The sequence below is a fragment of the Loxodonta africana genome, chromosome 22, assembly GCF_030014295.1.
Source record: "Loxodonta africana isolate mLoxAfr1 chromosome 22, mLoxAfr1.hap2, whole genome shotgun sequence".
Lineage (NCBI taxonomy): Eukaryota > Metazoa > Chordata > Mammalia > Proboscidea > Elephantidae > Loxodonta > Loxodonta africana.
In genome coordinates this window covers 54,028,940-54,055,941 of record NC_087363.1, presented here as the reverse complement: position 1 = coordinate 54,055,941, position 27,002 = coordinate 54,028,940, and positions in this window count along the sequence as shown.

Sequence of the window (27,002 nt, the reverse complement as noted above, 5' to 3'; positions counted from 1 at the left end):
TGTTGCCGTCTGCCATCTATTACTTTATACTAGTTGCTTAGTCCACGTGGGTCTTAGTTCCCTCCTATGTAAAATGAGTCCTGAATGACCCGGGTTCTATAGCAGTGTTGACTACTCATGGTACAACCACATGCGATAAAGGACACAGGTAAAACATATTCCTATTGTACAAGCTCCCCCCCTCAAAAAATGTATTTTGACTTAAGTTATTTTGTTTTCCTTGTTATAGGAACAAAAACCCACAATTAGGGAAAATACACAGCAGGTACTTAACAACTCACCAGGGATTAATTTCTTTTACATATTATGATACAGTTTTTACATGACATGATGTTACATTGTTCATAGATGTCCCAGCATGTGGCAAATGATTATAACTTCCTTGCTGATGTTTGAAAGATTATGACTGATAAGGTAAGACTTATGTTTTCATATTTCTTTTGTTTCTACTTCATTCTCCTTATAAATAATTCATAGAACAAAATTACTGTCCCAGAAAAATACAGCCTGTTTCATCAGTCCCTTCATACTTTATTGATCAGTGCATATAATTTTTTAATATGAATCCATGGAATTTGGAAATCTAATAAGTTTCTTTTTTTCCATTGTTCCATGGGAACTTAGAGGCATATATTTATACCCAAATATTTATACTTACAAAGTCTATACTGCAAAGACATTGTTCCTACTCTTTCAATTTATGTCCTAAATCTTTTTGATGTTAAGGGCAACTTTCAGTTTCTATAATAATAAAAATAGCTATCATTCATTAGGCACTTACGAATGATCTCAGTTATGATCTCATTTTTCTCTTTTCCTACAATACTGTGAGATAAGTATTATCATGTCCATTTTACTAGTTAGGAATCTGAGCTCAAAGAAATTAAATATTCTGCTCAAGGTCACCTAGAGAGTCCCTGAGCCAGAATTCAAATTAAGAGTTCATATGCCAGAGTCCATGCTTTTAACCACTAAACATGGCAACTTTTTTGGTCAACTCTAAGGAATGGGGTCAAGATCTAATCCAGACTGTAAATCTGTATTTATGTAGTTTCCTGAGTAGTTGATGAGGTTTAGATCTTTAATAACCCTTCTGTGCCCAGCAGGACATACAGTAACCATGAACTTTTTCAGCCTCTGCAGTTTACTGGGAAGCTTCTGTACCACTGACAGTGTGTGATATCATAAGGCTAGGGCCTTTATGACTGTTTGAAACTGAAGAAATGGGTGCATGCTGCAAATTACTGTTTTTACAGGGTGTTGTATGAGGTGTCTGAATTTTTGGTAGGAAAAATAGAAATTTTGAAAGTTTTTATTTGTTACACATATGTACCAATAGACCCCAGTGGGAACTCTGGGATGTAATTAGTGGTACTTCATAACCCAGTGCCGTGGAGTCAATTCCGACTCATAGCGACCCTATAGGACAGGGTAGAACTGCCCCATAGAGTTTCCAAGGAGCACCTAGTGGATTCAAACTGCCAACCCTTTGAATAGCAGCTGTAGCACTTAACCACTACGCCAGCAGGGTTTGCCTTGCACCACTAAATACTTAGGGTAGGCTCATGGGAGACGGCAAGAAAAAAAAATCCATACTAAAATTCAGACACACTCAATGATTCAGCATGCTTCCATTAATGAAAACACATATCAACAAAAAATCCAAAACAAAATAATTGGGTCACCAAAGAATTAAATTATCCTTCCAACCTGCTCCACTTGAAAGGTTGTAGCAAATAAGAGAAGCCCTTTGAATAGCCCAAGAAAAGGAGTCTATCTAGACTTTAATGTATCTAGACTCTCCACCTTTTTTTTTTTTTAATTTTTATTGTGCTTTAAGTGAAAGCTTACAAATCAAGTCAGTCTCACACAAAAACTTTTTTTCACCTTGCTATACATGCCTAGTTGCCCTCCCCCTAATGAGACAGCCCACTGCCTCCCTCCACTATCCATTTTCATGTCCATTTGGCCGGCTTCTAATGCCCTCTGCCCTCCTATCTCCCCTCCAGACAGGAGTCGCCCACATAGTCTCATGTGTCTACTTGATCCAAGAAGCCCACTCTTCACCGGTATCACTGTCTATCTCATAGTCCATTCCAATCCCTGTCTGAAGAGTTGGCTTTGGGAGTGGTTCCTATCTTGGGCTAACAGAAGGTCTAGGGACCATGGCTCCCGGGGTCCTTCAAGTCTAAGTCAGACCGTTACGTTTGGCCTTCTTACGAGAATTTGAGGTCTGCATCCTACTGCTCTCTCACTCCCTCAGGGTTTCTCTATTGTGTTGCCTGTCAGGGCAGTCATCGGTTGTAGCCAGGCACCATCTAGTTCTTCTGATCTTAGGCTGATGTAGTCTGGTTTATGCGGCCCTTTCTGTCTCTTGGGCTTGTAATTTCCTTGTGTTTTTTGGTGTTCTTCATTCTCCTTTGCTCCAGGCGGGCTGAGACCAATTGATGCATCTTAGATGGCCGCTTGCTAGAGTTTAAGGCCCCAGACGCCACTCTCCAAAGCAGGATGCAGAATGTTTTCTTGATATATTTTGTTATGCCAATTGACTTAAATGTCCCCTGAAACCATGGTCTCCGAACCCCTGCCCCTGCTATGCTGGCCTTTGAAGCATTCAGTTTATTCAGGTAGCTTCTTTGCTTTTGGTTTAGTCCAGTTGTGCTGACCTCATCTGTATTGTGTGTTGTCTTTCCCTTCACCTAAAATAGTTCTTATCTACTATCTAATTAGTGAAAACCCCTCTCCTTCCCTCCCTCCCCGCTCTTGTAATCATCTAAGAATATTTTCTTCTCTGTTTAAACTATTTTTTCAGTTCTTATAATAGTGGTCTCATACAATATTTGTCCTTTTGCTACTGACTAATTTCACTCAGCATAACGCCATCCAGATTCCTTCACGTTCTGAAATGTTTCACGGATCCATCATTGTTCTCTATCAACGGATAGTATTTCACTGTGTGAATATACCATAATTTATTTATCCATTCATCTGTTGATGGTCACCTTGTTGGCCTCCATCTTTTTGCTATTGTAAACAGTGCTGCAGTGAACATGGGTGTGCATATATCTGTTCATGTAAAGGCTCTTATTTCTCTGGGATATATTCCAAGAAGTGGGATTACTGGATCATATGGTAGTTCTATTTCTACTTTTTTAAGGAAGTGCCAAATCGATTTCCAAAGTGGTGTACCATTTTACATTCTCACCAGCAGTGCATAAGTGTTCCAGTCTCTCCACAACCTCTCCAGCCTTGTTGCAGTGGAATGGAATCTCATTGTAGTTTTGATTTGCATTTCTCTAATGGCTAATTATTGAGAGCATTTCCTCATGTGTCTGTTACCCACCAGAATGTCTTCTTTAGTGAAGTGCCTGTTCATATCCTTTGCCCATTTTTTAATTGGGTTATTTGTCTTTTTGGAGTTGAGTTTTTGCAGTATCATGTAGATTTTAGAGATCAGACTCTGATCGGGAATGTCATAGCTAAAAAGTTTTTGTGAGTCTGTAGGTAATCGTTTTACTCTTTTGGTGAAGTCTTTGGATGAGCATAGGTATTTCATTTTTAGGAGCTCCCAGTTATCTAGTTTATTTCTACATTGTTAATAATGTTTTGTATACTCTTTATGTCATATATTAGGGCTCCTAGCATTGTCCCTATTTTTCCTTCCATTATCTTTATCATTTTACATTTTATATTTAAGTCTTTGATCCATTTTGAGTTAGTTTTAGTGCATGGTGTTTGCAGATGGATATCCAGTTACACCAGCATCATTTGTTAAACAGACGGTCTTTTCCCCATTTAACTGACTTTGGGCCTTTGTCAAATATCAGCTGCTCATGTGTGAATGGATTTATGTCTGGATTCTCAATTCTGTTCCATTAGTCTATGTATCAGTTGTACAGGTACCAGGCTGTTTTGACTACTGTGGTGGTATAACACGTTCTAAAATCAGGTGGAGTGTGGCCTCCCACTTTGTTCTTCTTTTTCAGTAATGCTTTACTTATCTGGGGCCTCTCTCCTTTCCATATGAAGTTGGTGATTTGTTTCTCCATCCCATTAAAAAATGTCGTGGAATTTGGATTGGAATTGCATAGTCTCTAGAGATCACTTTTGGTAGAATAGACATTTTTACAATGCTAAGTCTTCCTAACCATGAGCAAGGCATGTTTTTCCATTTATGTAGGTCTCTTTTGGTTTCTTGCAGTAGTGTCTTGTAGTTTTCTTTGTACAGGCCTTGTGCATGTCTGGTAAGATTTATTCCTAAGTATTTTATCTTCTTGGGGGCTAATGTAAATGATATTGATTTGGTGATTTCTTCTTCGATGTTCTTTTTGTTGGTGTAGAGGAATCCAACTGATTTGTGTATGTTTATCTTGTATCCCGATACTCTGCTGAACACTTCTATTAGTTTCAGTAGTTTTCTTGAGGATTCTTTAGGGTTTTCAGTGTATAAGATCATGTCACTGCAAATAGAGATACTTTTAATTCTTCCTTACCAATCTGGATGCCCTTTATTTATTTATCTAGCCTACTTGCTCTGGCTAGGACCTCCAGCACAATGTTGAATAAGAGTGGTGATAAAAGTCATCCTTGTCTGGTTCCCAATCTCAAGGGGAATGCTTTCAGACTCTCTCCATTTAGGATGACATTGGCTACAGGCTTTATATAAATGTCTTTTGTTATGTTGAGGAATTTTCCTTCCATTCCTATTTTACTGGGAGTTTTTATCATGAATGGGTGTTGAACTTTGTCAAATGCCTTTTCTGCATCAACTGATAAGATCATGTGGTTCTTGTCTTTTGTTTTATTTATATGAACCATCCCTGTATACCTGGTATGAATCCCACTTGGTCATGGGGAATTATTTTTTTGATATGTTGTTGAATTCTATTGGCTAGAATTTTGTTGAGGAGTTTTGCATCTAACTTCATGAGGGAAATAGGCCTGTAATTTTCTTTTTTTTGTGGTGTCTTTACCTGGTTTTGGTATCAGGGATATGGCGGCTTCATAGAATGAGTTTGGTAGTATTCCGTCCTTTTCTATGCTCTGAAATACCTATAATAGTAGTGGTGTTAACTCTTCTCTGAAAGTTTGGTAGAACTCTGCAGTGAAGCCATCCGGGCCAGGGCTTTTTGTTGTTGTTGTTGGGAGTTTTTTTGATTACCTTTTCAATCTCTTCTTTTGTTATGAGTCTATTTAATAGTTCTACCTCTGTTTGTGCTAGTTTAGGTAGGTAGTATGTTTCTTGAAATTCAACCATTTCTTCTAGGTTTTCAAATTCGCTAGAGTACAATTTTTCATAGTAATCCGATATGATTCTTTTAACTTCAGTTGGGTCTGTTGTGATATCGCCCGTCTCATTTCTTATTTGCATTATTTGCTTCCTCACCAGTTTTTCTTTTGTCTGTCTGGCGAATGGTTTATCAATTTGTTAATTTTTTCAAAGAACCAGCTTTTGGTCTTGTTAACACTTTGAATTGTTTTTCTGTTTTCTATTTCATTTAATTCTGCTCTAGTTTTTATTATTTTCTTTCTTCTGGTGCCTCAGGGTTTCTTTTGTTGCTCTCTTTCTATTTGTTCAAGTTATAGTGATAATTCTTTGACTTTGGCCCTTTCTTCTTTTTGTATGTGTGTGTTTATTGATATAAATTGACCTCTGAGCACTACTTTCTCTCTGTCCCAAAGGTTCTGATAGGAAGTGTTTTCATTCTCATTGGATTCTATGAATTTCTTTATTCCATCCCTTGTCTTCTATAATGCAGTCTTTTTTGAGCAGGGTATTGTTCAGTTTCCAAGTGTTTGATTTCTTTTCCCTGCTTTTTCTGTTATTGATTTCTACTTTTATGGCCTTATGATCAGAGAAGATACTTTGTAATATTTCGGTGTTTTGGATTCCACCAAGTCTTGCTTTATGACCTAACATGTGGTCTATTATAGACAATGTTCCATGTGTGTTGGAAAAGAAACTATACTTGGCTGCTGTTGGGTGGAGTGTTCTGTATATGTCTATGAGGTCAAGTTGGTTGATCGTGGCATTTAGATCTTCCCTGTCTTTATTGAGCTTCTTTCTGGATGTTCTGTTCTTCATCAAAAGTGGTGTGTTGAAGTCTCCTACTGTAATTGTGGAGCTGTCTATCTCACTTTTCAGTGCTGCTAGAGTTTGTTCTATGTATCTTGCCGCCCTGTCTTTGGGTGCATAGACATTTAATATGGTTATATCCTCCTGGTACATTGTCCCTTTAATCATTATATAGTGTCCTTCCTTATCCTTTGTGGTGGATTTAACTTTAATGTCTATTTTGTCTGAAATTAATATCGCTACTCCTGCTCTTTTTTGATTGTTGTTTTCTTGGTAGAAATATTAGAATATGTCCCATATCTGAGGATGTATTACAGATCCTCATATAAATATTGTGAGTGTATAGAAAGAAGATTTTTACTACAAAAAGTGACCTGAGAATATCCTGCCACTTCACATTCTTTTTTTTTGTTTTTTTACCCTGCTCCCTTCAGTGGAAGGAGCCCTGGGGGCACAACTATAAAGCACTTAGCTGCTAAAGGTTGGCACGTCCAACCCACACAGCTGCTCCGAGGGAGAAAAGACCTGGTGATCTGCTGCTTCTATAAAGATTACAGCCTAGGAAACCCTATGGGGCAGTTCTACTCTGTCACATAAAATCATTATGAATCAGAATCGACTTGGCAGCATTTAACAACAACCCTTGAATAGAATGTCTTGACTATATTTTGTTCTTAGTAAATGTTTCCATACATGCAATAAAATGTACCTTTTAATATAATGTTCATTAAAAATATTGCAATTTAAATGAAGTCCTGGAAGATGTAATAGTTATATATGTATACATATTTGCTATGAGTCAGAATCAACTCGATGGCAACAGGTTTGTTTTATATATATACATATTATACCCTTGGAGAGTTTTCAATGTGCAATATGCTGAATTTTTTCCGAAGACAATAAATAGTAAATATTGATTAAACAGATTAAAAACAAGTTAGAAACAAGTTAGAGACGTAAACCATTTTATACATATGTTAATATTTCTTTTGCAGTGCAATGGATCACTTTTGTGTAGCCTCTCTCGTCCATCCAAGGTCTTGTAACTCCCATCCAAGTGATTAACTGTGTAAGTAAGGTAACTGTGGCCAACCAAGGGAATTGGTCAGTTTTGTCATCCTGCTAGGTTTAAAAGAGAGCTAATTCCAAAGAAAAGAGAGGATCTCACTACCATCAAGGAAGGAGGGCCAAGAGTGGAGTGTGTCCTTTGTACCCAGGATCCCTGTGCTGAGAAGGACCTGGAATGAGGAGACTGAGAAAGAGAGCTGCAACACTGAAGATGATGACAAACAGTGGCAAAGAAATGATAGAAGGAGAGAGCACCAGGAGACGGCATGGTGGGCTTCCTGGCCTGTGGATTAAGAAGGCTGAGTGTCTTTGGGCAGGAGGCTTGCTGGCAAAGTAGAGTGCCTACAGGCACTTGGTGGAGTTGTGTTTGCAGGCCCATCAAGCTACAGCTAAGTGCTTACTGGCGAGTGGTGTGCCTCTGGGCACTTATCGGCAGAGCTAAAAGAGTTGTGTAACACTTGCCCCGCCAAGGTAGAAGCAGAAAAGCAGAGAGACATGCCTGGGAGCATGGCTGAGAAGAGGCTGTCCTGACTGAAGAACTGAATCCTGAGTGTTCCTGAACCTTAATTATAACCTGTTTTTTTCTTACTTCCCTAATAAACCCCATAATCATAAGTATTGCCTGTGAGTTCTGTGTGGTCCTTGCAGTCAATTATCCAACCCAGCAGAAAAGTAGAGTGCAACGAGAGGGATGTTTATTGTCAGAATTGGTAAAAATGACAGAGAGAGGAAGCATATCTGATCTCTGCCTCGTAGGAATCAGCTTTGGGCTGTTAATCTTGATTTTTCTTCCCCCTTGTGAAGTTAGTGGAGGTCAGACACTGCCCCCATGTCATCTTTACATCTTTTAAAAATTGGAAATTACATTTAGATTTTTGTGTTGGTAGTTATAAATTACCAAAGGCTTTCTATCAGGTCAGCTAATTTATGAGTAAAACTTCCTGTACTAGTGTCTCAGTTTCATAGTGCTGCTACAACAGAAATACCACAAGTGAACGGCTTTAATGAACAAATTTATTTTCTCACAGTTTAGGAGGCTAAAAGTCCAAATTCAGGGCAGTGGCTCTAGGGGAAGGCTTTCTCTTTCTGTCAGATCTGGGAGAAAGTCCTTGTCTCTTCTCAGCCTCTGTTCCTGGGTTCCTTGGCAACCTTCATGTGGCCTATGTATTTCCCTCCATTTACGCTAGATTTTCTGTGCCTAATCGGCTCTTTTTGCATCTCAGAAACGATTGGTTTAAAGCAAAAAGCTGTGTTAATACGGCCTCATTTATGTAACAAAGAACACTCCAAATGGGATTACATCCACAAGAATAAGGTTTAGGATCTACAACACATATCCCCTGGGGGGATGCAATTCAATCCATGTGAACTAGGGAGTTCAAATACTTGTTAAATTGATTAGTTAACTACAATATAGATCAAGATAATCTTTAAATTTAGAGTCTGAATCTTCTATAATAAAATAAGATATAGGATTGTGTAATAAAAGTCAGATTTTATTTTGAACTGAATGGTAACATTTAAGATTACATCACGTTTTTTCTCAAATTTATCTGTTTCTCCCTTGCTTTCCTTTTTTTTGATAATTTATATTTTTTGTTTTTTGTTATTGTCATTGAGAATATACACAGCAAAAACATACACCAATTCAACAGTTCCTACATGTACAATTCAGTGACGTTGGCTACATTCTGTGAGTTGTGCAACCATTCTTACCTTCCTATTTCTGAGTTGTTCCCCCATTAACACAAACTCACTGCACCCTAAGTTAACCTATCTAATCCTTTGAGTTGCTGTTGTCAATATGATCCCATATAGATAAATCTTTAAAGAGCATAATACTAAGGCAGTCATTTTTTTACCATTTAAGCTAAACTATCACTTGGTTTTAAGAAGACTTCAGGCAATATTTTTGGTTTAATGTTTGAAGATCATCTCAGGGCAATAGTTTTAGGGGTTCATCCACTGTCGATGGCTCCAGAAAATCTGAATTCACTGAGAATTTGAAATTCTGTTCTTCATTTTCCCCTTCTAATCAAGATACTGGGTAATCAAGATTCTTCTATAGAAGTAATGGTGGCAGGGTACCATCCAGTTCTTTTGGCCTCATGGCAAAGGAGGCAGTTGTTCATGGAGGCAAATAATATCCTCCGTGTCCTCCTCCTATTCCTAATTCTCCTTTTTCTTCTGTTGCTCTAAGTGAATAGAGAAAAATTGTGTCTTAGATGGCCACTTGTAAGCTTTTAAGACCCCAGACACTACACAATGAACTAGGAGGTAGAACAGAAGCACTAAACACGTTGTTAGGCCGATTATCTGAGGTGTTTCATGGAGCCATGACCCCAAACCTCCAAACTAAAGACTCAAACCCCATGAGGTGTTTGGTTGTACATAAGTAGCTACTCTTTTTTTTCTTGTTCATTGTTGTAAATATATCTATTGCTTTTGCCAATTAACTTTTTACATGTGTATAACTTATTGACGACAATTACATTAATTGGCTGTTCAACCTTACCCTTAATCAATATGATTTTTCCATCATCATAAACCGAAAGTCAGTACTCCATAAGTAATAAACTCCTCCTTTCTCCCTCCTTCCCACCCCTGGTAGATGGTAATAAATTTTGGCCTGTATATATTCACCTGTTTTTGTCTTTTTATGTAAGTGAGGTTATACAATATTTATCCTTTTGTGATTGACTTCTTTTAGCTCAGAATAATATCTTGAAGTTCCATCCATATTGTAGCATGTATCAAGACTTCATTTCTCTTACTGGCTCTCTTGCTTTCTTTTTAGTATTTGATTAGTTCTTAAGATGTAGCTCTTTGTAAATATTCACATTAGATATGATATAGAGGCTAATCTTCAAGAAAGTGAAATAAATGGAGATTTCATTTGTATATTAGTATCACACAACTTCTGTGTTTTTAATGAAGATTTTCACAAGTACCAGAAATACTATTTTTGATTAGTTTTACATGAAGACAAATATTTTATATAATACAATAGCTTATTGTGTTCAAGGTCACATTTTAAACCTTGGAAATCAAGTCAGCAAGCAAAAGGAAAGAAAGAAAGTCCCCATTTTCACATAAGCTTGAAGCCTTTCCATGATGAAAGTCAAACTTTGCATCAGTTAATATTTTATGGAATCAGCTTAGTGTTTTATTTGCATTCCTTTCATAATCTATTATGGTTAGGGTGGAATTTGCCCATTACTTCATGGAATTCATATTATGCAATAGTATATCCAGTTGGTTAGAGAAGCCCAACGGAGTCACACCTGTATGGCATTTAAATTAACCTTTGCGAAACCTTTTTTTTTTTTTTTTTTAGGATCAGCAGTGTGCTAAGATTCAAAGCATGTTATTTCCCCTTCTCTTCTCCTCCCTCCTACCCAGACTTCCAAACTCAAGTGGTGTGGATAAGAGGGAGGGTCTGGAGAAGAGACTTCCAAGCCAATAACTGGACAAAGTATCTTGAGAAGCCAAATGTCACGTACAATCTGCCAACCCATACATCATCGTTGCTCAGTTTATGGGAAGAGTATAATTGATTCTAGCAGGATCTAAGACTTTAATCATGTTACTGACAACCACAGCTTCCCCAGTTCACATAATACATTGTGATCGTGATCACTGACTTTATAATGGCAAGATTCTAGGACATCTATATATACCTGGAGTTTTCAATAAATGTATTTGATAATCCAATGCACAATTGTTGACCTAAATTTCATTCATCCCTTTCTTTTCCCAATGAATCTGGTTATTTCAGGATTATTGCAGCCCAAGTTCCCATGCACATTTGCTTTTTGTGTTTCATGTTGACTGGAAATGAAAAAAGTCAGATTTTGACTACGATTCTGTCACCCTTAATACTCACAGTGTGGGCCATGGGTCAGCTGCATCAGCAGCACCTGGAGCTTGTTAGAAATGCTGAAGCCCAGGCTGTGTCCCAGGGGTACTAAATTAGAACTGGTGGTTGAACAGGATCCCCAGGTGATCCACATGCAAACTAAAGTTTGAGAATTAGTAAACTAAACAGTGGTTCTCATCCTTAGATATAAATTATAATCACCTGGGGAGCTTTTACTAACTTATTTCTGGGCCCCACTTTTGTCCATTCAAATTAGATTCTCTGAGGATAGGGCCTGGGCATCAGGTTTTTTTTTTTTTTTTTTTTTTTTTAATTCTCTGTAGGTAATTCCAATGCACAGCCAGGGCTGAAAACCACTACATTTAAACAAATGGCTTTATTTGTTTATTGGATGTTTATTATGTGCTGTCATTGTGCTAAAAGGGATACAGTGATGAATAAGAAAGACAGAGCTTCCGAACTCACGTAATCAACGGGGGTGGGGGGGTGGGGGGGTGGGGAGGAGGGTCAGAGATATTAAACAGCCACAAAAGTAAAAATATAAATAGTTAATTATTTCATATTGTTATGAGTATTCAGGAAATTAGGAAAATAATTTCCAAAAATTGAGAAAGTCAATTATTAGTGAATAATAAATAGAATAGAGGGAAGAAGTTGTTATTATGAAGGACTTAAGCTCTAACCCTGGGGAAAGGGACACTGCAAAAGTTTATGCAGCTAGTGTCCTAGCCAAGGCCTCCCACCCAGAGAGGTGCACCCTACTGAACGTGTCTACGCTATAGTATGGGACTGTTTGCCTCAAGGGTGTGTGGTAGGGAACTTTTTCTAATTTATCTTCTTAGAGTCTGTATCTTTCCTTAATCAGCCTAGGGGGATAGCCATTTTCTAATCTGCACTAAATGTATTGTATGAACTAGCAGTAGCCCTGCCCTTATCCCTTCCTGATCCCCCAAGCCCAACATCCTCAATCCCTTTTGTTGATGTCCCAGTAAGTGGCAAGCGGGGAAAAAGTTACACAAGATGATTTCAACTTAAATTAAGTCCTAAAAGTTACTATAATTCCTTTTTTTTAAAAAAAGATATCTGTAGAGCATAATGCTAAGGGAAATAAGTCAAGCATAGAAGGACAAATATTGTATGATTCCTCTTTTATAAGAAGACAAGAATGGATATATAGAGAGACTCCCACGTTTATCCGGGGTTACCAGGGAGAGAAGGAGGGAAGCGGAAAGTGTGGTTTAGATGGTAGAGACTTATTTTTGGTGATGGGAAAAGTGGGACTGAATGTGGATGCAGTGAGCACAGCACAACCAAAGCAAAAACAAGTGGGTGAGCACATATGGATGGGTATAGGCATATTGGTATATGGGAAGGACCGGGTGTGTACATGGTGAAAACAGAAGTTTCGGTTCAAAGCCATTTCCATCGAGTCGATTATAGACACCTGTAAATACAAATATGTGGGCGCAGGCACATATACTCATTGAAGACACACATACAGATACTCCTCAGACACAGCCAAAAACCTTCCAAGACTGATTTTCTGGGTTTGAAAGCTTATGACCGTAGTCTCATGGGACGATTCAGTCAATTGGCATAAATCATGGTCTGCATTCCAGTGAAGTAAGTAGCTATCTAAGACACAGTGACAGGTCTTCTTTTCCCTTCCTACCTTTTTAAGTGCATTTTTTCTCCATTTAACAGATTTTCTAGTCCAAAATAAAATTTGCTTATACCACCTGAGGACTTTGTTTTTCAAAAATTAAATTGAATGGTATAGTAAAATCATGGCTGAGCATTTTCCACTTCTCATTTATAAAAGTCTTTGTTCATGAAGGTCCAAAGGAAAATCTAGTTAGACATTTGTTTCCCGTTTAATACTTTTGCAGCAGCCTTGGTGGTGCAACTATCAAGTGGCCAGCTGCTAACCGAAATATTGGCAGTTAGAACCCACCCAGCTGCTCTGCAGGAGAAACCTGAGAATCTGCTTCCTTAAAGATTAAAAAAAAAAAAAAAAAATTACAGCCAAGAAAATCCTATGGGGCAGTTCTACTATGTCATATGGAGCCTTTATGAGTTGAAAATCAACTCGATGGCACCTAGCTGCAACAACAGTGACATTTTCTTCCTTCTCAATCTCTTAAAAAGTAAACTATATTTCATTGTAAACGTGACATTAACTGTGAGAAAAGAACTTTTAAGGAAACTGCTGTGGTATTAACCCATGGTATGAGCTACCATAACATTCTATATTAAAAATCAGCATTTTCACAAGGAATTAAAAACTCCAGTGGGAATACTCTGCTGAAAAGGCAAGCAGATGATTGTTCAAGTAAAACTGGAGTGTAGAGTGTGGATGATATATTTTCAAGTTGATATAAAAAGAACATTTGGCAGTAGTTTTGAAAGGACAGACATAAGAAGAGAGTGAGACATTGTTCCATGTCAGAGCCTAATGTTAAATTTTACACATGCCTTCCAGATTGTATTTCTGTTTTCTTCAACTTCCAGTTTGTTCTCTAGATTCTTAAGCTTCATAGATGAGAATCTAGCCTTGTGAAATACATGGAATTGAGTTCTATCTTCACCGTTAATGAAAAAGATTGTGAATTTCTGGTCTGAAGTCTTAAGAAAACTTAGCAAATATCTCTCTCCATAGCGCATAGGGTAAGATGGGTTAGCACGTGGTTTGGGGTCATATGATGAGACTTATTATCTGGATGTGCTCAGAAGATACAGTATAACCTGTTGTTGATATGGGTATTTCTTTCCATCCTTCCTTCCTTCCTTGCTTTCTTCTTCCTTCCTTCCTTTCTTTCTTCATCTCTTTCTTCTCCCTCCCTCCCTCTCTCTCTCTCTTTTCTCTCAATAATACAGTAGTCCTGAGTATGGTAATTATTTTTATTCTATAAAAACTTACTCCCTGAAGAGAGAAAATAAAAAAGGAGTGTCACATAAATAAAGAACATGTTGGCTAATATAGTATTAAGATAGATATAAAACATTCTCTCATATATGTATTTATAACAGGGAAGATGGGCATTGGTAACATAAGGATCTTTACTATATTTTTTTTTAAATCCGGGTGATCTTGGCCATGTCACTTGATTTCTGCAGTCACCTCATTTGTTCAATAAGGATAATGTGGTCATTGGGATGATTAAATTACATACTATATAGGTATCTATCTCTATATTGTTATGTATAAAAAGAGTTTAGAATTGTGTCTGACACATAGGAAGCACTCACAGTTATTAAACCAAAACCAAACCCATTGCCATCGAGTCGATTACAACTCATAGAGACCCTATAGGACAGAGTAGACCTGCCCTATAGGGTTTCCGAGGAGCGACTGGTGGATTCAAACTGTAGACCTTTTAGTTAGTGGTCAAGCTCTTAACCACTGCATCACCATTATAATAATTATTATAGACTTTTAGATTAGAGTTAGTGAATAAAATCTCTATTGAAGAATATAGTAAATAATAGAAAAATGCTTTGTGCATTTTATTTATGATTTCTTTTTTTAAAAAAATAAGCACAGCAAGGAGGGAAAGAAAAAGGAGCAATGAGAGTACTAAAAAAAAGAGAGACAGAGATCTAGTTTAGAAAATGCCTTGTCTTGGGAACCCTTCATGCTGGTGACAATGTAGGCATCAATTAGTTTGCAACTTGTCCCCACCTATAGTGACAGATTCATTTACTCCTGGACAAGGCAAGCCCAGAGAGGGTGTCTATAGGCACCCACCCATTTACAAATGCTCTAGGTGGCGTAGTGGGTAAGTGCTACAGCTGCTAACCAAGAGGTTGGAGGTTCAAATCCACCAGGCGCTCCTTGGAAACTCTATGGGGCAGTTCTACTCTGTTCTATAGGGTTGCTATGAGTCAGAATTGACTCGACAGCAATGGGGTTTTATGGGTCTAGTTCTACTTTAAGCCCCACTTTCCCTCGACAGTCTGGAGTCTCTGACTTTGAGTTTCTTAGTTTTGTTGCTGCTACCGATGTTGTCTTGTTATTTGGGTGTGGGTCTCCTATATTACTGTCTCACTACCATTTTTTTTTAGCATAGACCTCTCTTAACTTCCTTGTCCTCTGTTGTTGCCTTACAGCCTTGGAAGAAATCTTTCAAATGTAACTCCCTTGAAAAGGTCAGATACTGAAAACTGGTAGATAATTTGGTCCTTTGGGCAGGTTCATTCTATGGAGAGTAAAGGGAATGAAGGAAAGAAAATTCTCTCATCGAGTTAAATGGACAAGATGGGGGTGGGGATGGGAGAAGTTTCTTCTTACTTATTATCTACATAATTTGGAGGGAAGCTAGATATGATCTGAAAGATGGTTAACCTAAAATCCTTCCATGAATGTTAAAAATCATCTACTCCCAGAGTTTTAAGGTTTAAACAAGCCTGTTTCTCTCTTACCTTAAATTTCTAAATGTGTCTACATGCTTACATGAAAGAAGACTGCTCCAATTAGACCAATGCTTATCAAACAATAATTAAATCATGCACAGCTTTATGCTTTCTTTCCATCCAAGAGGCTTAGAAAGCAGCTACTATGATAATTCCTGTTTTACAGATATGTAAACTGAGTCAAAGAAGTTAAATAACTTACCTGAAGCCACTCAGTAATTATGTGATGGTACTAGGATATAGAACCCAAATCTGTCTGACTCAAAGGAGAATCCCTTAACTATGCTGCCATACTTCCTCCAGTGGGGACTTAAAAAAAAAAAAAGTGTTCTGAATTCTGTAAGAGAGGGGAGCAAAGTACATTAGGAAGAATTTATTTTTCAAAACGAAGGATAACTCTAGACAGCTGCACTTTTTTCTGAAAACCACCAGGAAATTTAAAATTCCCACTGAATACCTTGTTAACAATTCCTATTTAATATCACTGCTTGACATAGTATTGACTTGCTTTTTACCATATTTGAGCTCCAATTGAGAGTTTTGAAATGTTGAAATAATATCACTCTATGGATAATTACTAGATGTGCTATTTTAGCAATAGTTTTAAAGAAAAATAATTAGATGCAGCATACCACTTGCTTGTTTTAGATCACGCTTGGTAGGTGTTATAAAAAAAATTAAATGAAGGTTGCACAGTTTTAAAAAATCACAGAATAGATTGTAAGTTTTCACAAATAAAAATTGAGGGGAATGTCACTGAAATATATACCCCTGAAGTGGAGGAAATGATCACTGCACAATAGCGTATGGTTAAGAATGTGGACTCAACTCATATTTCCTCTCCCTTTATCAATGCCCTTTACAAGGTAATTTTTGCAGATCCTCCCTTCAGAAGTGGAGTCTCTTTCCCCATCCATTGAATCTGGTGATTGGCTTGGGCCAATAGAATGTGGCAGAAGCAAAGTTGTGATCATTTTAGTCTTGCAAGCTTCCTCTAATTCTTTCAGTACTCTGCCACCATAGTCATGAGAACAAGCCTGGGCTAGCCCTTCTAAAGGATGAGAGACCACGTGGAGTAGAGAGGAGCCATCCTAACTGATCTATCTTAGACCAACCAGTCCCTAGCTAACATGGCAGCTGATCACAGGCATGCAAGAGAGCCCAGCCAGAACCGGTCAAGCCTGATCAAAAAAATTATTCAGGTGAGCTCAGCCCAAATGACCAACCCATAGAAACATGAAGTAAGTATATAGCTGTTCCTTGAAGCCACTAATTTTTTTTGGCCATAGAGGTGATGCGGGTGGGGATGGTGGTTATACATAGCAAAATGGATCCATCTCGTTTGAATCCCAATTCCAACATTTACTACCTGTGCGCCTTGGACAAGTTAATTAACTTCCAATGACACAAATTACTAGGGGAAAATGAGGAGCTGATTAATGCTGCTCCCAGATACTTGCAGTTCTCCACTTTTGGGCACATGTAGGATTGTACCTCCCTGTCACCTTGAAGTTAGATGAGACTACATGACTTTTCTTGCCAACCGAAATGTGAGCAAAACTTCTGAAAGAGGTTGCGTAATTCAAAATATTTATTTCTCCAATGGTTGTAGTCATCCAGATAGGGAAACTCTATCATCCTATGTCACAAAGTAAGAAGAACATGTATCCGAAGCCTGATTCTGACCTACACTGGACATTGGAATTTTGTAGTTGTTTGTTACCACAGCAAATCCTAGCTTATACTGACTGCTACAAAAATAAATAGTACTCTCCTCATAGGGTGATCACCCTATAAAGAGACTAATATTAATTTTTTGATCAGTCAGTATATGCTAAGATTTGGTACGGATATGTATATATATACACTCACAGACACACACACATATATGTGTAGATATATTTTTTTTATATATGTACTATGTACAATAAATAGAATATATATGTGTATATATGTATATATATTCTATTCTGGTGCACATGGGTCACTATGAGTAGGAATCAACTCAACAGCAACTGTTTACACATTTATGTATACAGATATGTGAGTATGTACATACATGTACATGTGTAAACAAGAGGTCATGAAAAAGGCAGGAAAGAAAGAAAAGATGAAAATGAATGTCAGAAATGACTCTGAAACTTGCTCTTAAATGTAGAGTAGCTAAAGCTAAAGGAAAAAATGATGAAGTTAAAGAGCTGAACAGAAGATTTCAAAGGGTGACTAGAGAAGACAAAGTAAAATACTATGATAAAATGTACAAGAACCTGGAGTTAGAAAACCAAAAGGGAAGAACACACTTGACATTTCTCAAGCTGAAAGAACTGAAGAAAAAAAAATTCAAGCAATATTGAAGGATTCTACAGCAAAAATATTAAACAACACAGGAAGCATCAAAAGAAGATGCGAGTAATACACAGAGTCCCTGTACCAAAAAGTGTTAGTTGACAGTTCTACCATTTCAGGAGGAAACATATGATCAAAAACCAGTGGCGCTGAAGGAAGAAGTCCAAACTGCAGTGAAGGCATTGGAGGAAAGCAAGGCTACAGGAATTGACAGAATACCAATTGACATGTTTCAACAAACGGATGGAGTGCTGGAAGTGCTCATTCATCTATGCCAAGAAATTTGGAAGACAGTTACCTGGCCAGCCCACTGGAAGAGATTCATATTTGTGCCTATTCCAAAGAAAGGTGATCCAACAGAATGCAGAAATCATTGAACAATATCATTAATATCACAGACAAGTAAAATTTTGCTGAAGACCATTCAAAGGCAGTTGCAGCAGAACAACAGGGCGCTGCCAGAAATTTAAGCCAGATTGAGAGAGGACATGGGACTGGGAATATTATTGCTGATGTCAGATGTTTCTTGGCTGAAAGCAGAGAATACCAGAAGGATGTTTACTTGTTTTTTTTTTTTGTTTTTATGCAAAGGCACTCTGCTGTGTAAATCATAACAAATTATGGGTAACATTGGGACGAATGTAAATTTCAGAACGCTTCATTTTGCCCATGAGTTACCTATACATGGACAAGAGGCAGTCATTCAAATAGAACAAGGCGATACTGCGTGGTTTAAAGTCAGGAAAGGTGTGCATTAAGGTTGTATCATTTTGCCATACTTATTCAATCTGTAATTGAGCAAAGAATCCTAGAAGCTGGACTATATGAAGAAGAATATGGCACCAGGATTGGAGGAAGACTCGTTAACAACCTGCAATATGCAGATGACACAACCTGCTTCCTGAAAGTGAAGAGAATTTGAAGCACTTACTGATGAAGAACAAAGGCCACAGCTTTCAGTGTGGATTACACCTCAACATAAAGAAAATAAAAATCCTCACAACTGGACCAATGAGCAACGTCATTATAAACAGAGAAATGATTGAAGGTGTCAAGGATTTCACTTTACTTGGATCCACAGTCAATGCCTGTGGAAACAGCAGTCAGGAAATCAAATGATGTATTACACTGGGCAAATCTGCTGCAAAAGACCTCTTTAAAGTGTTGAAAAGCAAAGATGTCACTTTAAGAACTAAGGTGCACCTGACCTAAGCCATGGTGTTTTCAACAGCCTCGTATACACACGAAAGCTGGAAAATGAATAAAGAAGACTGAAGAAGAGCTGATTTTAATTATGGTGTTGGAGAATAATATTGAATATACCTTGAACTGTCAGAAGAGTGAACAAATCTGTCTTGGAAGAAGTATAGCCAGACCGCTCCTTAGAAGTAAGAATGGTGAGACTTCATCTCACCTGCTTTAGACATGTTATCAGAGGAAACAGTGCCTAGAGAAGGACATCATGCTTGCTGTCTTGGTTATCTAGTGCTGCTATAACAGAAATACCACAAATGGATGGCTTTAACAAAGAGAAATTTATTTCTTCACAGAAAAGAAGGCTTAAAGTCCAAATTCAGGGTGTAAGCTTCAGGGGGAGGCTTTCTCTCTCTGTCTGTCTTCTCATCAATCTTCTCCTGGGCTAGGAGCTTCTCCACACAGGGACCCTCTGTCCAAAGGACACACTCTGGTCCCGGCAACTGCTTTCCTGAGAGATAAAAGGTGGTGCAGGCATACCCCAGGAAACTTCTTTTACATTGGATCAGGGATGTGACCTGGGTAAGGGTGTTACAATCCCATCCAAATCCTCTTCAACATAAAATTACAATCACAAAATGGAGGACAATCTCACAATACTGTGAATCATGGCCTAACCAAGTTGACACATATTTTTCAGGGTCACAATTCCTTCTATGACACCTGGTAAAGTAGAGAGTCAGCAAAAAAGAGGGAGATCCTCAACAAGATGGATTGACGTAGTGACTTCAACAATGGGCTCAAGCATAACAACGATTCTGAGGATAGCACATGACTAGGCAATGTTTCGTTCTACTGTACATGGGGTCACAATGAGTAGGAGCCAACTCAACGGCACCTAACAACATCGCACACATATATGTGTGTCTGTGTGTTTCTATGTATGTGTGTGTGTATACACACACACACACACACATATATATATAGGAATCCCTGGTGGCGTAGTGGTTAAGAGATACGGCTGCTAACCAAAACATCAGCAGTTCAAATCCACTGAGTGCTCCTTGGAAACTCTATGGGGCAGTTCTATTCTGTACTATAGGGTCGCTATGAGTCGGAATTGACTCGACGGCAGTGGATTTGGTTTGGTTTATATGTACACACACACACACATGCATATATATATATATATAAAACTCCTTGGAAAAAAAAAATATATATATGAGCCCTGGTGGCAAAGTGGGTAAGCACTTGGGTGCTGACTGAAAGGTTGGTGGTTTGAACCTATCAGCTGCTCCATGGGAGAAAGAAGTGGTAGTCACCTTCCATAAAGACCAAAGCCTTGGAAACACTGTAGGGCAGTTCTACTCTGCCCTACAGGGTTGGCATGAGTCAGAACTGACTCAATGGCAATGGGCTTGGGTACATATATATGTATATGTAGGTACCTGTTACATACACATATACATATATATGTGTGTGTATATATACATACACACACACACATATATATAAAATATAAGCCCTGGTGGCACAATGGTTAATAGATTGGACGCTAACCAAAAAGTCAGCAGTTTGAATCCACCAGCTGCTTCTTGGAAACCCTATAGGGAAGTTCTGCTCTGTCTTATAGGGTTGCTATGAGTAGGAATTGATTCAATCACAATGGGTTTGGTACATATACTATCTCTTAGCCCAATGCATTGCACATCTTAAGTATTCCATATTAACTAATATTATTACCACCTTATCAGATAACAAAGAAGATACTGGGAAGACAGAATGTAAAGGTGTCTTTTAAAAAATAATTATCTTCTTAATTGATATTCATGTACCATTTTAATATCATCCTACAATAAATCAGGGCTTAAAATTTTGTTTGTTCACTGTACCAAGAAAATGCAGTATAATTGGAGCTTAATATTATTGCTTCGCCTCCAACTCTATAAATTTAATATAATATTAGTTCTTCCATTTTTAACTACAAAATAGTTTTAAAATTATCTTAGGGAATTGAGGATTATAATTAATATATATTTATGATATTTTCCCAGTGTTTGTTTTCTATTACTTTTTAATTTATCACTGTCACCACACTGTAGCATTTCAGAAAGTTTCAGTTATGAAGGTAAATGTTTATTGAACATTTATATGAATATTGAGAGACAAACATCAATGTGCTACCCCTACTTATACAAGGTTCTAGTCTACATGGTACTTAAAGCATCATCCTCAAATATCTGAAGGTCTGGCATGGGAAAGGTGTGTATAGACAGGCTAACTGTGTATCAGTGGGTAGTGATTATAAGGAGGCATGTTTTAGTTCAATATGTGAAAGAATGGTTTAATTAGTAAACTCTATAAATGAGGCGAAGATGCTCTAGACCAGCGTTCTCAACTGGGGGCAATTTTGCCCCTAGGAAATGTGGGCAATGCCTGGGGACACTGTTGTTTGTCATGACTGGTAGAAGAGATATTGCTTGTGGCATCTTGTGGTTAGAGGCCAGGGATACTGCTAAACACCCTACAGTGCACAAGAAAGCACCACACAACAAAGAATTATCTGGCCTAAAATGTTGATAGTATTGCTGTTAAGGAACCCTGGTCTATAGCTTTGAGCCTGACCCTGAATATGTTCAAGAAGAGATTGTCAGAGATACTAGGTGATTTTGGAATTGAGTATAGAGCCCCTTTCAATAAATTAAAACAATAATAATCATAGTAGTATGTTAATTGATGGATTTTATTATGCTGCCAACAGTATGAATTATGCCATTCCATCCTTACAACACTAAAAAAAAAAAAAAATCCTATCGCTGTCAAGTTGATTTGAGTTAACTCATAGCAACCCTATAGGACAGAGTAGAACTGCTCCATAGAGTTTCCAAAGAGGACCTGGTGGATTCAAACTGCTGACCTTTTGGTTAGTAACTGAATGCCTAACCACTGGCACCACTAGCAATCCCTAATTCTTTCATTTTTTGTATTTTCGCCACTACTGGGACAAGATAGAGGGTTGGAAGTTTGCAAGAGCTTAGTAGGTGTTTCTGTGACTTTCTGTACATTCTTTTTGTTTTTGGTGTATTTGTCTTATAGGTCAGTCCATTGTCCTTCTCCCTGAGATGGTAATAGGCAGACACAGAGAGAAGGTGGATGGAGAAGACATGGACCAAAGGAGACACTATGTAACATTTGCATTCTTAGCCTAGCACCACAGAAAAGGCAGGCAAGCTTGATGGAAACTCTCTAGGGTTTCTAGGGGACTGGTGTGGAGCAGATGGGCTCATCTGCCTGTTTGTCCTTGAGTGGAATACTCAGGCTATTTATCCTCACCTGCATTCTCAGAAATACAGACCTGCCCTTGTGTCCCCCATACCCACATCCCTTCTTATGAGGTTAAGAGCCTCAGTTTCTAAACTGATTGGTCTTTTTCTCACTAGAAGTGTGTTCATCAATTTGCAATTGGGTGTTACAAGACATGGAAAGAAATAAAGAGATGGGGGTAGTTTGTGTTTGGGGCAAAACAGATGAGAACTCAGCCAGAAGAAATGAAAAAGAAAGACAGGGATAGTTCAGTTCAATACGCATTTTCTGAACACCTACTATGAACCAGTTAGGTGTACGTTTGGTGCTGGGGATGGATACATAAAGGAATAGGAAGAGGTCTTTCCTGCAAAGAGTGTGGCAAAGTCAGTATGTTATTCGCATGGGTGACAGATGTAACATGATACATGTCATCCTTTCATTTACCATGTATTGAATTCCTACAATATGACAAGTACATTCCTAGGCACAGAAACAGCCTAGAATGAGGCAAATGAGGTTGCTGCCCCCATGGAGCTTATGCCAGGATGTGGGTACAACCAGAGAGATGAGCACAGGCGCTAGGAGCACAAAGGTAAAGCTTTGATCTGGTTTGCGAGTTGATTACAGCAGAGAGTAGGACAGGGCAGGCTACCTGAGGCAGATGTTGACCAATAATGAATTTTTTTTTTTTTTTTTAGGTGAAGCAATAGTTAGCCTTGTGAAGAAGGCAGTGAATGGAAATCCAGGGAGAGGAACAGGAATAAACAAAGGCCTGGATGTGTGAAATGGCACGGTGTCTATGGTAACTATGTGTTTAGGACTGCAGAACTCAAAAGTGAGAGTCAGAGGGTGAGAGAGGCTGAAGCTGTAAAGGCAGGAGGAGGCCAGATTTTTGTATAGTGTGAAATACAAATGGGGGCTTTGTAAACAGAAGACTGATGTGTTAGGTTTGGTATATGTTTACATAGATGACAGATAATAAGTAAATAGACAGGAGGAAATGAAGGAAATAGTGACAAAATTGAGGTAAAAAGGCCAGTTAGGAGTTCATTATTATGTTTCAAATGGATGATGATTGATGTCTGTCTGAAGCAGGATTGTTGAGGAAGGAAAGTGACAAAACCCATTGCTGCTGAGCTGATTCCGACTCACAGCCACCCTACAGGACAGAGTAGAACCGCCCCATAGGGTTTCCGAGGAAGCAGACGGCCACGGCTTTCTCCCCCAGGAAAGGGACAAGGTTCTAGAAATATCAAGGAAGCAAAATTGGCTGACAGCATGTCGTTATTTAGATTTGTGGGAATGGATGAAACTAGGGGTCTTTTGTCCCTTCTTTTAGGTCTCTTGGTGGTGCAAATGGTTTGCTCTTGGCTATTATTATTATTTTTTTTTATTAACCAAAAGTTTGGTGGTTCAACCCCTTTCAACAATGCCACAGAAGATAAGCCTGGCTATCTGCTTCCAAGATTACAGCAGAGAAATTCCTATGAAGCTGAGTTCTACTGTGTATCACATGGAGTTGTCATGAGTCAGAACTGACTTGATGAAAACAGGTTTTTTTTTTTTTTTTAAATCTCTTCTCTTTCTGTTTTGCACCTTTCCTTTTCTTTACTTCTCATTCCAAATTTTAAAGCAAAATGCATTGAAAACGTTATAAAAGTCAAAATTACTTCTTCACTTTCTCCTACCTCCAGGCCGACTTATACATATTTTGTAAAATTCCAAAGCAGTTTTGGGTCAGAAGCTGTAATGCATGAATATTTCAATGGAATTATAAGGTAATGGATAGTTCTTTTTATAAATAGTAATGTCCAATATACATGTAAATTAATAAACCCACATCTGTGATACTAATTTTTCCATATTTGAGCTTCTGACATTAAAAAAGATGCTTCCACAACGGGAAAGCTTCACCCAGAGCGTGTGGAATATATTCAATTTTAGTTGATCGTAAGTCTTATAGGAAATCAGGCATGTCAGAAAATTTTCCTGTAGGTAATGGAAATAAAACTAGTCATCATTTTGAAATACATCAAACATTAACACCTACCAAGAATCCCAGGAAGGGGTGGGCATAATGAAATAGCCAGCATACATTAACTTATCAAACACTGCTTATGATAATTAGGTATTTTCATGATTGATAAGTCTTCGGCAATTTTAAGGGTCAAGTAGACCTTAGTTGGAGTTAGACTGTTTTTGACACTTAGTAAATAGCAGTCCATTTTTTCTTATTGTAAATATTCTGTAAAGTATAAAATTGTCATAATAGTCTTTCATGCAGATACATAATTAAGGCACAGAATTTATAGTTAAAAACATCAGTGGCACTTAAACCTATAATAACTAAGGACTCATTCCAGGTATGACAAAGTTATACTTCCGAAAAAGAGGCAAAGAAAGAATTTTTATAGACTTGACAAAAAAGTTGAAAAATCAAAAGATTTTCTGAGGCTCCCTTAATTTATTTTCACTTTACTGGTTACTCAGAGAAGCAGAGAGAGGAATACCTAAGAGGACTGTAGAAAGTCTATAAAATATAGGCCACATATAGGCAAGCAATATGGGCCTTCACTCCTCAACATCTTAAATGCTTTGGGCTCCATTTCTCCTGGTGCCGTTTTTACTTGGAATAATGTTTTTCACAGTGGTTATCGTTATTTCCGGTCCTTGCTTTCTGGGATAGATCATTTTGTTAGATCCAGTAGGATATGGTTCAGTTTCCAATTATCCAATCTTAATCATTTGACTGTAAACCCTGGTGGTGTTGTGGTTAAGAGCTACACCTGCTAACCAAAAGATCTGCAATTTGAATCCACCAGGCACTCCTTTGAAACCCTATGGGGCAGTTCTACCCTGTAGGGTCACTATGAGTCAGAATCGAGTCGACAGCAATGGGTTTTATGGGTTAATCATTTGACCAGTTCCAAATATTAACTAGGGAGTGACTTAGTAGCCTAAAAGTAATGTTATGACAATTTAGCTTTTCAGGTTTAAAAAGCCTCTGTGAATTACACTTTTGCCTCATGATAACTCAAGACTCTGTTTCATCTGATGAATGTCATCTCTTTATTCAGTATGGAGCGTATATAATGTGCCATTCATATACATTTTTCTTATCAGAGATAAAAACACTGAAGTGTACAAAGCTATGAATTCAACCAAACTCACATTTTGGGGTTAGCCAGATTAAAAATAAGTGACTGGTAAGCAACAGATTTTCATGGGCCTGGCACTATGCCAAGCACTGAGGGGGATTGAAAATATGTACAAACTGCAAGCTGTATCCTCCAGGAACTTAGAATCTATTTGGGAAGGGAGATCTACCATCTGTAGTAACTGGATTATGATATAAAATAATATTTAAATGCATCCTGACTGTTGAGTGTCAAAAGGGGAGGCAAATTAGTGTGAAAGGATTACATCCTGCTCATAATCACTTTTGGTTTTGCCCGCATGGAGGTATGATTCTTAGATTTTCCTGAAAATATGTTACTGTCTGCCAACACGAGGCCCAAGTTCTCTCATGGTAATTATCTGGTGCTGATTAAGTGCTGTCCCTTTTAGACAAAGCGTGTGTTTCTCAGGTTGCCACAGTCTCCACCACTCCCTATTGTACCACTGACACGGAGGCTGAACATCAATGACTACTGATCATTCCCCTTGTGCTGCTGCTTCTGTCATATGGAGTAAAGGATTTATTCTACTTGTGTTTAAAAAAAAAAAAAGGTAAGAGGGAACAAAAGTGATTGATAGAGCTTTGTGCTTTAGATTAAAACAAGAGTTAGTTTCCAGATAGAAATTAAAGAATAATCATAGATGCTTCATACAAAAAGTATGATTGTATCTAAATTATGTTGCCCTCTTCTCTCTTAAGACCCTTGTCCCTTAGGGCATTTGATTTCCCAAATGGTGAGTTAGAAAAAGAATCTAGGATTTCATGTCTTTGGGGAATACTTATGGGAAGAATGTAAGTCAAGCATGATTTTGATGAATGAGAAAAGCAGGCTACCTAGTCAAATATAGATATTTTATAAAGGAGGTTCAACATGTGAAGGGGTTGCAGGTGAGACAATTAGTGTGGTGTGTTTGTTGTTTATGGCAAGACTCATCTAGTATGAAAAGACTATTAACGGGGCTAGAGACCCAATAAGCAAGATACTCACAGGCCCAGTTGTGCCTTCCCACCAATCTGCAGTGCACAATTTCCCCTGTTCCCCACCACATCAAAGATGTGGTGAAACCCATGTGAAATTGTTCACCACAGATTAATGAGTAAATACAATTAAACACCTGTGTACCTTGCTCAGTGCAAACCAGTGCATACCATGCTTGCTGGTTAATCTGCCCCCGATTAATAATAAATAGTCTTAGTAAATATGGATGGTTTTCAGGGGAGTATAGTTAAAAGACAGAGGGCCTTCAAAATCATGTAGTGGAGTTGGAACCTGGGATTCCAGCCACTCAGAAACCACTGTCATTTTATACCATGCTGGAACATTATTGGCATGAATTCAAAGGACCAAGATCATAACTGGGAGAGCCTTGTGGTGTAAAGATTGTTGGAGTAATCTAGATATGATATGATAAATTTGATTTGAGTAAAACCAAACCAAAACCAAACCCATTGCTGTTGAGTTGATTCCAACTCATAGTGACCCTGTAGGACAGAGTAGGATTGTCCCATAGGGTTTCCTAGGCTGTGAATCTTTACGGGAG